Genomic DNA, 14158 nt, shown 5'->3' on the forward strand with positions numbered 1-14158 from the left:
TACACTAGGTTGCCACCAGCTGACGAGATCTGCCGGTGGTGGAGAAGTTTATAGACGGCCATCAGTTGGGACACTTCATGCTTTTTGTTTTTCATTCCTCATATGTGACCAATCACAGAAGGTAGGGACACAAGTCGGTTCTGGGGCATTTCACCAATTCTGAAAGTGTAGTCTCCAAGCTTTCCAACGATGTGTAACATTATGTGTCACGATGTGTCATATTATTTTAATGTTTATGTTAAAAAAAAGTACATATTGATGCAAATTTTATTTGTTATTTGCTGGTTTTCTCCATAAAACTTGGTGAATGAACACAAAACGACAAACTTTGATGTTTATTGAAACTCCCCTTACGAAAAATAACCATGGTTTTATTATAGTAAAACTGTAGTAACCCATGGTTTTTTGGCGTGTTGACCACCGTTTGTATAACCACAAATTTACTACAAATACCATGGTTATACTATGGTTAATTTAGCAAAACCATGGTTAATTTGTGGTTACCATGGATTAACTATAGTAACCATGGTTTTTTGGTTTTATTTGTAGTAAAACCATGGTTAATTTTCGTAAGGGTCATCCCGTAAGTAACAGAGAAGTTGCATTTTTTGTTTGCCTCCAATGAAATAAGTCGTTCGGGCACAATTTCTCTTTGTCGGGGTCTTCTTTATGGATGTAACCATCTTCGAAGTTTGCACTGTGCGTCTGTTTGCCTCTAAATGTCCAATAATTTGCATGTCCTGCCACTCTTATTCCACAGCTAAATAATCCAGCCGTATGTTTTACCTAATGTCTGGAGAAAGCTTCTGGCTACAGGACTGTCTCCCATGCAGAGAGTTATCTTTTCTCCTTTCGAATTAACCTCTGATGTCTGACGCCAGTCCGATACATTCCTTCTAGTCTTCATCTTCGCTCAGTTGTAGATTAGGGATATTATTCAGTCTTTTTATGCCGCTTTCATCGTTGCTCAGATCGTCTTCAGAATCAGTGAGCGCTTGTTCATAAGCATCCGGCTTGCCGGCAAGAGCGCTGCGTGATAAGTAACCACGCTTCCCTTGGAGGGTGGGGGCAATAACAATAGAAACAAAAGCCGGCTTATCCAGTATGGAAAATACACACAGCCAATGACACGCCCCAACTGCGAGCTAGAAAAACAACTGAAAAACTGTTCTCAGAAAAACAAGCCGATTTCAACCTCAAAAAGTACGCTTTTAAATATATCAATACTGCTATCTGCAATAATACTGCAAACACGGAGAGGCTTCTTCGTGATCTCCCAAAAAAAATCACTTATTTTGAAAAAAAAAAAGATTCTTTCTCATTTTGCACGAAAGTTGTGCTGATTTCCGTGACGGGTCACATATCTTTAAGAATCTCAAAATAGTGTGTTAGTTCACTTTTAAGCTGAGGTGCTGAGGAACTGAGGAACCTTAACCTATTAGCAATAAAGAAACATGGGAAGATCCGCAGCTTGCAGCATTTTTATGGGGCTTATGCTTCAGAAATGGAAAAACTATGTGCCTGGGGTAACAGTGATTCCAGGTATCCTGAGAGCATGGGCAATGGAATTCATATTATTCTATTTCCTTAACCCAAACAAGAAAGTAAATGTGGTCTGTGTGCTAGAGGGGGACCTGGGGACTGAGGCAGAGCCGGTGGAATGGGGACCCAGGGCAGGGCAGAACCAGCACCACCACAGTGGTGTGTATGTAGCTGCCACCCTGCGAAAACCAGTAAAGGCTCAACAGCCTCTGACGGATCATGAGTGGGCTCCACCATCTTGAGAAGGCCAGAAGTGAGCCCCGCCAAATCAGGGGAACCGCAAGCAGACAGTTTTCTGTTTGACATACTCTCATAAAGTTACACTTTTCATCAAACAGAACGTTGATGTCATCTTGTGCTTTGGCAAAGTACTCAAACTAAAACTAGCTAAAGTTATATTTAGTGAGTCCAAGGAAACTAAATAGCTAACTGTTCTTGCATCTTGTACAGTGTAGGTCAAAAAGACATAAACTGTATACATAAAATATTTAACTGGTTAAATTTAAATAATTTAATCGTATCCTGCAATAAATGAGCAGTGCTGATCTGCGATGTTGTTATCTGCGATCGTGATGAACGTAACATGAATCTTCTCTCTCTTGCATTGTGATCTGTAAACCCTCACTTCTAAATGAACACCCACAATATTTATTTTAAAATAATTTTGCAACAGTAACTAAGGGGGGATGGGGTTTATCGATAGGTCAATTGATAGGTCATCTGCTCTCTGTAAGTCTCATAGTGCTTTGATGTCATACACCACCATTAACGCTGATGTACTTGTTACGTTGTTAAAAGAATTGCATCTATGCTTATATTAGTCTGTTTCATTCTTAATCCGAGGTCACTGTAGCCACAAGATCCAGACAGTATCCGGATCAGATGGTCACTGCAGTTACCCAGATTCAGACAGTATCCAGATCATAAGGTGGATCAGCACCTAGAGATGACCTCTACAGCCCTGAATGTCAGTGGAGATGTGCTTCAAAGATTGATCCCCTTCGAAGACCTTGTCACCTAGATGGCCTTTGGGACAAGAACACAGGAACCAGATGAGTCTTCTGTACAATCTGACTTTGCTGCAGCCTAGATTTAAACTGCTGCTTTTATGTGGCCGGAGGAGAAAGACACACTATTTCCCAATTTACATTTACATTACATTTACATTTAGTCATTTAGCAGAGGCTTTTATCCAAAGCGACTTACAAATGAAGAAATTGGAAGCAATCAAAAACAGTAAAAGAGCAATGATATAGAAGTGCTATAACAAGTCTTAGTTACATTATGTAACATTATGTGTCACGATGTGTCATATTATTTTAATGTTTATGTTAAAAAAAAGTACATATTGATGCAAATTTTATTTGTTATTTGCTGGTTTTCTCCATAAAACTTGGTGAATGAACACAAAACGACAAACTTTGATGTTTATTGAAACTCCCCTTACGAAAAATAACCATGGTTTTATTATAGTAAAACTGTAGTAACCCATGGTTTTTTGGCGTGTTGACCACCGTTTGTATAACCACAAATTTACTACAAATACCATGGTTATACTATGGTTAATTTAGCAAAACCATGGTTAATTTGTGGTTACCATGGATTAACTATAGTAACCATGGTTTTTTGGTTTTATTTGTAGTAAAACCATGGTTAATTTTCGTAAGGGTCATCCCGTAAGTAACAGAGAAGTTGCATTTTTTGTTTGCCTCCAATGAAATAAGTCGTTCGGGCACAATTTCTCTTTGTCGGGGTCTTCTTTATGGATGTAACCATCTTCGAAGTTTGCACTGTGCGTCTGTTTGCCTCTAAATGTCCAATAATTTGCATGTCCTGCCACTCTTATTCCACAGCTAAATAATCCAGCCGTATGTTTTACCTAATGTCTGGAGAAAGCTTCTGGCTACAGGACTGTCTCCCATGCAGAGAGTTATCTTTTCTCCTTTCGAATTAACCTCTGATGTCTGACGCCAGTCCGATACATTCCTTCTAGTCTTCATCTTCGCTCAGTTGTAGATTAGGGATATTATTCAGTCTTTTTATGCCGCTTTCATCGTTGCTCAGATCGTCTTCAGAATCAGTGAGCGCTTGTTCATAAGCATCCGGCTTGCCGGCAAGAGCGCTGCGTGATAAGTAACCACGCTTCCCTTGGAGGGTGGGGGCAATAACAATAGAAACAAAAGCCGGCTTATCCAGTATGGAAAATACACACAGCCAATGACACGCCCCAACTGCGAGCTAGAAAAACAACTGAAAAACTGTTCTCAGAAAAACAAGCCGATTTCAACCTCAAAAAGTACGCTTTTAAATATATCAATACTGCTATCTGCAATAATACTGCAAACACGGAGAGGCTTCTTCGTGATCTCCCAAAAAAAATCACTTATTTTAAAAAAAAAAAAGATTCTTTCTCATTTTGCACGAAAGTTGTGCTGATTTCCGTGACGGGTCACATATCTTTAAGAATCTCAAAATAGTGTGTTAGTTCACTTTTAAGCTGAGGTGCTGAGGAACTGAGGAACCTTAACCTATTAGCAATAAAGAAACATGGGAAGATCCGCAGCTTGCAGCATTTTTATGGGGCTTATGCTTCAGAAATGGAAAAACTATGTGCCTGGGGTAACAGTGATTCCAGGTATCCTGAGAGCATGGGCAATGGAATTCATATTATTCTATTTCCTTAACCCAAACAAGAAAGTAAATGTGGTCTGTGTGCTAGAGGGGGACCTGGGGACTGAGGCAGAGCCGGTGGAATGGGGACCCAGGGCAGGGCAGAACCAGCACCACCACAGTGGTGTGTATGTAGCTGCCACCCTGCGAAAACCAGTAAAGGCTCAACAGCCTCTGACGGATCATGAGTGGGCTCCACCATCTTGAGAAGGCCAGAAGTGAGCCCCGCCAAATCAGGGGAACCGCAAGCAGACAGTTTTCTGTTTGACATACTCTCATAAAGTTACACTTTTCATCAAACAGAACGTTGATGTCATCTTGTGCTTTGGCAAAGTACTCAAACTAAAACTAGCTAAAGTTATATTTAGTGAGTCCAAGGAAACTAAATAGCTAACTGTTCTTGCATCTTGTACAGTGTAGGTCAAAAAGACATAAACTGTATACATAAAATATTTAACTGGTTAAATTTAAATAATTTAATCGTATCCTGCAATAAATGAGCAGTGCTGATCTGCGATGTTGTTATCTGCGATCGTGATGAACGTAACATGAATCTTCTCTCTCTTGCATTGTGATCTGTAAACCCTCACTTCTAAATGAACACCCACAATATTTATTTTAAAATAATTTTGCAACAGTAACTAAGGGGGGATGGGGTTTATCGATAGGTCAATTGATAGGTCATCTGCTCTCTGTAAGTCTCATAGTGCTTTGATGTCATACACCACCATTAACGCTGATGTACTTGTTACGTTGTTAAAAGAATTGCATCTATGCTTATATTAGTCTGTTTCATTCTTAATCCGAGGTCACTGTAGCCACAAGATCCAGACAGTATCCGGATCAGATGGTCACTGCAGTTACCCAGATTCAGACAGTATCCAGATCATAAGGTGGATCAGCACCTAGAGATGACCTCTACAGCCCTGAATGTCAGTGGAGATGTGCTTCAAAGATTGATCCCCTTCGAAGACCTTGTCACCTAGATGGCCTTTGGGACAAGAACACAGGAACCAGATGAGTCTTCTGTACAATCTGACTTTGCTGCAGCCTAGATTTAAACTGCTGCTTTTATGTGGCCGGAGGAGAAAGACACACTATTTCCCAATTTACATTTACATTACATTTACATTTAGTCATTTAGCAGAGGCTTTTATCCAAAGCGACTTACAAATGAAGAAATTGGAAGCAATCAAAAACAGTAAAAGAGCAATGATATAGAAGTGCTATAACAAGTCTTAGTTACCTTAAACAGAACTCATAGCAAGGGCTTTTAAATCGAGCGCGTTAGTTCAGTCAGGCCACGGAGGCATAGGCTGAAACCAACTGATGCGGTCAGCTGTAAAATCGCTCCTATTAGACACAGGACATATATATGTGGCACTATTGCTTGGTAAGTATGCTCAAATGGCTCGCAAGGCTCAAACTGCTTGCGAGAGCTATCGCTCACTCAGGAACTTATCAGACGGCGAATCTATCTCCATAGGAAGCATTAAAATCTGGATTTTTTGGCAGGATTCCCACAGAGTATCTCACCAGGTTTCAAGTTGTGAACTTGAATTCGCCGCATTGTTTGTCAAGCGATGGATTGAAAGTGATATGAGCGAGCACTTGATATAGACACTTTGAATCTTTGTACTAATACAACTGACCCAACAACTTTAAATGAGATCTGCTTCCCCGTTGGAAGAAGCAGGATAATCAAGAAGAATCAAAGCATCCACGAACAATTGGCCATTTCACCTTTAATTAATCTCCGGACGTCTTCACGAAGCTAAGCAAAGTTTCTTTCATTTTATTGCATAGTGCTATGTTGGTGAATATGCTTCAGACATTGTTCCCTGTCCAAAGCTAATTATACAGTTATGTTTGCTAGGCATGCTATCTTATTACCAAACCGGTACCACTACCAGTTAAATATTAAATACCCACGAGCCTTGTTAATCTGTTGCCAAGGCTGTCGATATGAATGGGCTGCTGCTTCAGGCTCATCTATTTGGGATGGTTTCATTAAACTTATACGACTGTTTCCAACACACTGTGTTTAACCCTCTGGAGTCGATCCCTGCGTATACGAGTTATGAGGCATTTTCTCCTGATAACCCAGAAAAGAACTTAAATTACACCTTCAGTTTTGATCGTACAGTTAAGAGCAATACATAAATCGAATCTGTAAAGGGTTTACTTTTATTTGTATACACACATAAAAACAACACAACTTTGTGCATTTATAAAATAAAGAAAACAAACAAGGTCTGTCTGCAGCCTTGTTCTGCGGTGATCTTCATTTAGGAATGCGTCATTAAAATGAACTGTAACTCGGTGAATACTCAATGAAGAGACATGAGAGATATATCTTTAGAAAGTTTGACATGTTTACTTTTAAACTAAAGTGCTACCAAAAAACACATATTCTGTGATAAAGTAATCCTATTGAGCGACCGTACTGCTAAAGGGGAATGCTACCCTTTTTTAGCTGTTATAAAAGAGCACCCTTTTCTACTTCTATATTCCATAAGGGGATGCTGCCCCACTCTATGCACTTCAGAAGGTCTTTGCTTAAAGCTATCAGGGTACTGGTCATTGCTTGTTGAGGCGTATTTAGTGTCCAGTATCATCTCATGCTCGACTTACCATTGCATAAGCAGGATTTATGCTTTCACTTGGCTCCAATTGTGAGCCTCCGATGACTGCGGGCACACCTGACCAATTGGTCAAGGCTTTATATTCGTTGCATTCGCGGTCGTATGGGTGCTTCAAGTCATTGAAAGTGCTTGAAATTTGATGCAGTGTTTTCAAGGATTAATAAAAAAAAATGCTTGGATTTAGATAAACTGCTTGAAAATGCAGTGCATTGGTTCATACCTTTATTCATAATTTGCTTTCTTACAGAATCTTTTTTTTTCATAAAATAAGAAGCTCTGCTTGAGTATGCGGATGTGGCTGTAGTGTGCTCTTTATTAACTCGGGCCCTCCAATAGAGGAGAAAAAAAAAAACCTTCTTGCCGGAGCTTGCTGCTTCAGAAATGGCTCGAAATTACAAATTATGGTACACCGAAAACGAAATACTTTAGTTGGCCCCTTTTTAAGTCAGCTTGGTTTTGTTTTCCATGGGAGAGTGTGCGCTTTGAGTATGTAAAGGTAAACAAAATGTTCCCTGCTCAGTTAAACTAAATCTTAAGACTGTCGCGATTAAAGATAAAAGTGAAAATTAAGGAAAGATTTATTGTGGTATCGTTTAAGATTGGCTTACAATGCATACAGTATTTATTCAGGGTTCCCCATGTTTAGGGTAGGTATTATTTGCATTATAATTAATCACACACATCATTGAATGCTACAGTTGTGTTTAGATCATGCGCTCACTGGACTGGATTTACTGTCTGAAATCGAGCGCTGCATTAGTTCAGTCAGGCCACGGAGGCATAGGCAGCTGTCAATTAGCTCCAATCACTACTATTCTCCAATTAGACACAGGACATATATACGTGGCACTACTACTTGGTAAGTATGCTCAAATGGCTTGCAATCCTCCCTCCATTATAAGCATGAGCATATTACCATGCACCTTTTGGTTGTCGTCTCTTTGTATACTAAGGGTTTCAAGTCCCGGTTGGTATGACACTTAACCTCATAACCAAGCTACAAGATGGAAATCCCACTGCCACATCTACACGATTACAACTGTTTGCTTTTAAAAGATATTTAATAAGTGTCTTAATTGTCATGTATTTCCAAGATGATGGTTGTGGGGGGTTAATGTTTAAGCTCTTGTATGTTAAATTAATTTGGGAGCAAGAACCCCCATAAGGAACCATACCGTCAAAAGATTAATTGTGTTCAATAAACTCAAGTAACTTCCCAAAGTGGTTCTATCTGCAATAATATTATAAAAAGAAAACAGACAGAATAGAAAAAGAATAGAGCAAGCTAGTGTTAGAGGTCTTTTTATAATTGTCTAATGAATGAAAAGAAAATGGATAGAATACAAAAAGATTAGAAAGGTAGTTAGATTTATTTATTTTTAAGAATTGAATTAGAATATTGAGTGCTAAAGTTAGGGGGTCAAATAAAGATGGAAGAGATGTGTTTTAAACTGATTCTTGAAGATGGCTAAGGACTCAGCTGCTCGGATTGAGTTGGGGAGGTCATTCCACCAGGAGGGAACATTTAATTTAAAAGTCCATAAAAGTGATTTTGTGCTTCTTTGGGATGGCACAATCAAGGGACGTTCACTTGCAGAACGCAAGCTTCTAGAGGGCACAGAAGTAAGAAGTAATGAATTAAGGTAAATGGGTGCAGAGCCAGTGGTGGTTTTGTAGGCAAACATCAATGCCTTGAATTTTATGCGAGCAGCTATTGGTAGCCAGTGTAATCTGATAAACAGAGGTGTGACGTGTATTCTTTTCGGCTCATTAAAAATTAACCTTGCTGCTGCATTCTGGATTAATTGTAAAGGTGTGTACTTTGAGAGACTCTATCTGCACTGCTCTCCTAAACTGAAACATGGATTTGATTAATTGGTCTCTCAACGCAATTGACACCATCTTCTCGATGAGGAGATTGGGTTCGGCGGAACCTGACTGCTTTGCCGGAACGTTTGCTGCTGGCTACACGATGCACGTGTGGGCGAATTGGCGGGTTGTGTGTCTGGTGGCTCTTTCCATGGAGGACATTGAAGACATCTACCTATTCGGAAACATTATAACATGTATTCTGCTGATTGGATTAGGCTTTGCCCTGGGTTATCGAAAAATTCAGAAGATGGGAACAGCTGTCCAAAGCCTCACAAGGCTGCCCGTCACGATTGAAGCAGTGGGCAGAGCGGTCAGCATTGAGACTGGGACTATTAACCGCAATATAGATACCATCACAGAGAAGCTGTGGAAATTGAAGAATTTGGAGACCAAAAATGGACAAATGAACAATCATAATGACCGCCAAATGGAATGCGGCTACTAGACCAAAACAACTGGTATCTTATATTCTTTCGGCTTTCTCTACCATCTGGCCTTGGCTAGCTTTGCATTGCAGCAAGACTCTCTCGTGTTCCTCCTCCGTCTCCCACAGACACCTGCTGATTGTTGACTCTGTCTAGGACCTGAGCAAGGCGGTCTCCATGGCAACTTGCTGTGACGCTGTAAAATCTGAGGACTGAGGCATCTAGAGAGAATCGCACCTCTCCAGGCCTACTAATACACAAACTCTATCTCACATATACAGATATGCAGTCACCTCCCCACCCCCATCCCTCGCCTTCACCGATTTGTACCGCCAGTCTGGCAAGCGGGTCTGTGACCAGCGCTTTAATAACTGCAGGGTCGGACGGCTGCTGCCTGCACTGGATTACCTTGATCCCCCAATTTCCATCCCCAGTTCCAATGTTGTGTGTTTATGGTGATTATGTGCTTTTGTTGCTGAGGTGTTATTCATGTTCCCATACTGTACTCCCAAAAGGAGCATAGTATGGGTGTTGTTTTTTTTCTCCTCACTTCCCTAATGTTATTCTGTATTTCTTCCTCAATTCCTTGTCTTCGTGTCCTGTCTACCCCCTTGTAAGTATGTTTTGTATGTACGGACAGGTTGATGGCTAATTTTCGCTGGTACTTGTGACTAGTGACAATAAAGGGCTACTACTACTAGTACTACTACTACTACTACTAACAACTGAGAGCAAGGCAGTCTCAGTTGAATGTCCACTTCTGAAGCCAGATTGATTGCTTTCAAGGAGGTAGTTCTGTGTGAGAAAGACAGAAACTTGGTAAACACAGCTTGTTCATGTGTTTTTGCAGTAAAAGGAAGAAGGGAAACTGGACTGTAGTTCTCTAAAAGAGATGGGTTGAGGGTGGATTTCTTAACATGTTAGCCTGCACCCCGACGTGGGCATCCTCAATGCCCCTCATCATACATGTGTCAGTGTTTATGAATATTTTAAATGAAATGGGAAAATTTAATTTTGACAAACTATATATCATTATAAAGATCTAAGCCTCAAGCATCGACGACACATCGCTGTTTTTCAATGGAAAGCTTATAAAGACTGTATTTGCTACATTTGTGTAAGCAGTACACTTCAAAACATGAATAATGGAAACGCGGTACATACCAGATGTGTCGTAATAACGAGTCATAAACACATCCACAGCTGTAAATCCTGGTTTAGTTAGGAAAGTAAGGGTCAACTGAACGACATCTCATGGAGCATGTTTGGTCCAACGAAGCAATAACGTTGTAATATGGATCATAATTTCTGTTTACATTTCAGTTCTTCAGCGACCAAACTGTTTGTATCCGTTATTGAATAACTCACGCTAAGAAACTGCGTCTTGGTATTAAAAACACGGCATGGTTTTGCAGCGTACAGTGTCACAAACAGAATGAGACGATCCACCGGAAAAAAAGAATGAATGAAAGATAGGCGAAAGATAGTATATTTGAATTCTGGCTGTCTCTCGTGATGTGCTCTGACGCACCTGTCAGCTGATGGAGGTGGAACTTATAATGATCACCTTTTTCTTTGTTTGATTTATTTTTCAACAGTTTTTATATATGTGAGAGTGTGTTTTATGTTGAATGTGAATGTATCTGCGTGATTACCATCTGTTTGAGTGCAAATCAGCCCAAATCAGCTCGCTATTACTGTATGATCATGCCTATTAAAGTGAACATGTCTATATGAATAGAGAGAATGGATTATTTACTTTATGGCGCATTTGTGTAATTACCATCTGTATAAGTGGCCATCAGCACTTATTTGCATCCTAATTCATTGTAAATGCTGCATTTCTAGCAATCTCAGGATTTTCTGTAATTGGCAGACAAAGTTAAATCTTTTTAATTGTATGATTATTCTTATTTTTCTTATTCAAATTATTCTTATTGTATTTTTCTAGTACTCAAATAAATCACTTATATGATGTTAGGGTTAGCAAGTTTCTGTCTAGTGTTTTATAATTGAAAAAAAAAACTATGCAGTGGTATGTTTAATCACTAAATAGTTTGTAGAAGCCTCAATACAGTTGGGAAATATTTTTTATATTTGGGGGGGGGTGTAGACAGTCTCATAAAAATATTTGCAGGAGTCTCATTTTTCATGATATCTTATTCAAGTTTTAAATAGAAACTTGTGAGACATGTGACTTTCAACCCATTACTTGTCCAGATTGCTCCAGGACTGATTTCATGTATATTTATATCAAATAAAGAAATATTCAAGTGTGGTAAAAAAAAAATTCAAGGCACTTCAGTGTCTATAACTTTTAATATTTTTGAACATTATCAAATCTGGTTGATAAAAAGTAAAGCCCAAAGGGTCTTCTTTCCAAAGACACCAAAATTATGTTTGTAATACACTGAAGTAGGAAATCGTTAAAATTATAAGTTAGCTAGAGCACTTTCAGCCGTGAGTCCCATATTCGGGGGTCAGGTTAACAGGTTTATTAGTGAATTATACGTGCCTTTCTAAATGATGAGGGAAAAACACCAATTTACTACTGTAAAGCTACTTTAAGCTACAATTTGCATTGTAAAAAAGCACTATATGCTTCCGGCGCTGAATGAAGTGAAAGTGTTTTTTTTATAGCTCTCCACAAGCCTGTGACAGTTTCTCTCAGTCTACCTTGTATTCATTTAAAAATCACAAGTTTTTAATTTAGTCTGAACAATGCCGACAAAGCATAAGAAAATTGAAAAATCGAATACTGAAGAAGTGAGAGATACCGGTAATGTTCATGAACTAATCAAATCCTAATCAAACTAACGCTGACGTTACGGTGCCGACAAACACAGACATAATGGAAGCAACTGCGAGATTAAGTGGATCCTTTGACAGAAAGTTTGATGTTATTTCATCAACTTTAGCAGAGCTAAATGTATCTGTCGCAAACATTTCTTCCCGAGTGACAGCGACTGAAGAGGCCGCGAAAGCTCATGAAACTTGCATTGAGTCACTGGAGAAACGGTGTGCACACCTGGAGACCGAATGTGGAAAACTTAAGGAAAAAACCTGCGACTTAGAGTCAAGATCTCGGAGACAAAATATTAGAATTGTCGGAATAAAAGAAGGCGCTGAAAGCGGTAAACGTACTGAAGTTCGTGACACGTCTTCTGGCAAATGTGCTGGGCGAAGAGAACTTTGACTGTCCAATTCACCGCAACCTCTACGAGATGGCCGCTCTCGGGCATTTATTGCCCAAATCAATCACTATCAAGTGAAGGAACGAAATTTGCGCCTGGCAAGATCGAAACCTCTGAAATACGATGGAAAGGTGATAAGTATTTTTCCAGATCTTGCCGCTGACGTCTTGAAACAGAGGCAGAAGTTCGGCAACATACGAAAAAAAATGCTGGGAGCATGAAGTGAGATGCTTTGTCTCTCACGTGACCGTGAGAGACAAAGAAACGAAGACCTTTGATTCACCTGAGGTTGCTGAAGCATATCTACGAGGTGCGGTGGAGAGCTGGTGAAATATTGAAATTGCTGCGCTTGATAGCGGCATCAGGAAAGACTTGTGTTTATGTAACAAAACTCTTTGATATGGAAAGACTGCAAGGTGTCATTTTTGTTTGTTTTGTAAGATAAGTGGGAGCTGTACTAACAGAAGAATGTTAGGTGGCATTGAGGGTGAGTTGAACGATGCAAATATTATTTTTTTCTGGGGTGAGCATCCATAATGTTCTCATGGAATGTTCCTTTTTACATGGTTTGTAATATTCAGGTTTATGGGAAGGTTACTTATTTTGAGTTTGAGCTGGCAGGTTTAATGTGCAGATTATATTCAAAAGAATCGGGCAAAAGATATTTTATTTTACATAATGATTAACAGAGTGAAAGTTCGTGGTGGCGGCACACTAAACTTATTAAGCTGGAATGTACGTGGACTTAACAGTCCAGTCAAAAGAGGAAAGGTCTATGCGCATCTTAAAAAATTAGGTGCGGAAATAGTTTTTCTCCAAGAAACGCATATTAAAACAACAACAAAATTTAGCATTAAAGCCCCTTGGATGTCTCAAGTCTACCAGTCAAATTTCACCAACAAAGCTAGAGGAGTAGCAATTGTTATTAAAAAGTCTGTCCCCTTTATACACAAGCAAACTATTAAAGATAGGAATGGCAGGTATTTAATTGTGTGTGGGGAGATAAATTCATTTCCCATTACTTTAGTGAATGTGTATGGTCCTAATTTTGACGATCTTTTATTTTTTGAAAACCTCTTCAAGATTATACCAGACTTTATGCATTCACAAGTCATCATGGCTGGTGATTACAATTGTGTGTTAAATGCGAGATTAGACACACTTCCCCGGCGAACCGCAATAAGTAAATCGGCTGGTGTACTAAATAATTATATGCGAAAGTTAAATTTGATAGATAGCTGGAGAGTTTTACATCCCTCAGATCAAGATTTTTCATTTTATTCCTCGGTTCATAAAACTTACTTTAGAATTGACTTTTTCCTAATAGATTCCAGATTGTTGCAATATATAGACTCAACTGAATACACTGAAAAAATGTTTTATGTTGAATTTACTTAATTTTATTATGTCAAGGGGTTGCACAAAATACATTTATCTAAATCCAGATATATTTTTTAAGTTGAGTTTACTTACATTTTATAAATTGGTTGTACTTATATTTTATACATTGAGCTTATTAATATCTTTCAGTAATTTCAAATTAATTATATTCATAATTTTAGCTAAACTATTTTGAGTAAAATTTACTCAAATTAATTGTGCAACCAGATCAATTTAATCATTTAATTTCTACATATTAAAATTAATTTTAATCCAATATTTTTTTTTATCTATTGTATCTTTCATTAATATTCAGACAAATAAAGGAATCCCAATATTTTCAAGTCTAACTTTATTTTTTCTGATCCAAGAGATATTTTTGCTCTCCCAAACAAGAGTGCCTGTAATGTAACTCAGTAATCACCATTTC

The 14158-nt window shown here is 38.8% G+C and overlaps 1 protein-coding gene across 1 annotated transcript in view; it reads right to left on the bottom strand.

Annotated features, from left to right (window-relative positions):
• LOC113065758 (NACHT, LRR and PYD domains-containing protein 3-like) overlaps positions 1-14158 on the bottom strand; it is a 151625-nt gene that overhangs the window by 98053 nt on the left and 39414 nt on the right. The gene's annotated exons all lie outside the window — the stretch shown is intronic.

The sequence above is a fragment of the Carassius auratus genome, chromosome 4 (genome assembly GCF_003368295.1).
Source record: "Carassius auratus strain Wakin chromosome 4, ASM336829v1, whole genome shotgun sequence".
In the NCBI taxonomy this organism is placed as follows: Eukaryota; Metazoa; Chordata; class Actinopteri; order Cypriniformes; family Cyprinidae; genus Carassius; species Carassius auratus.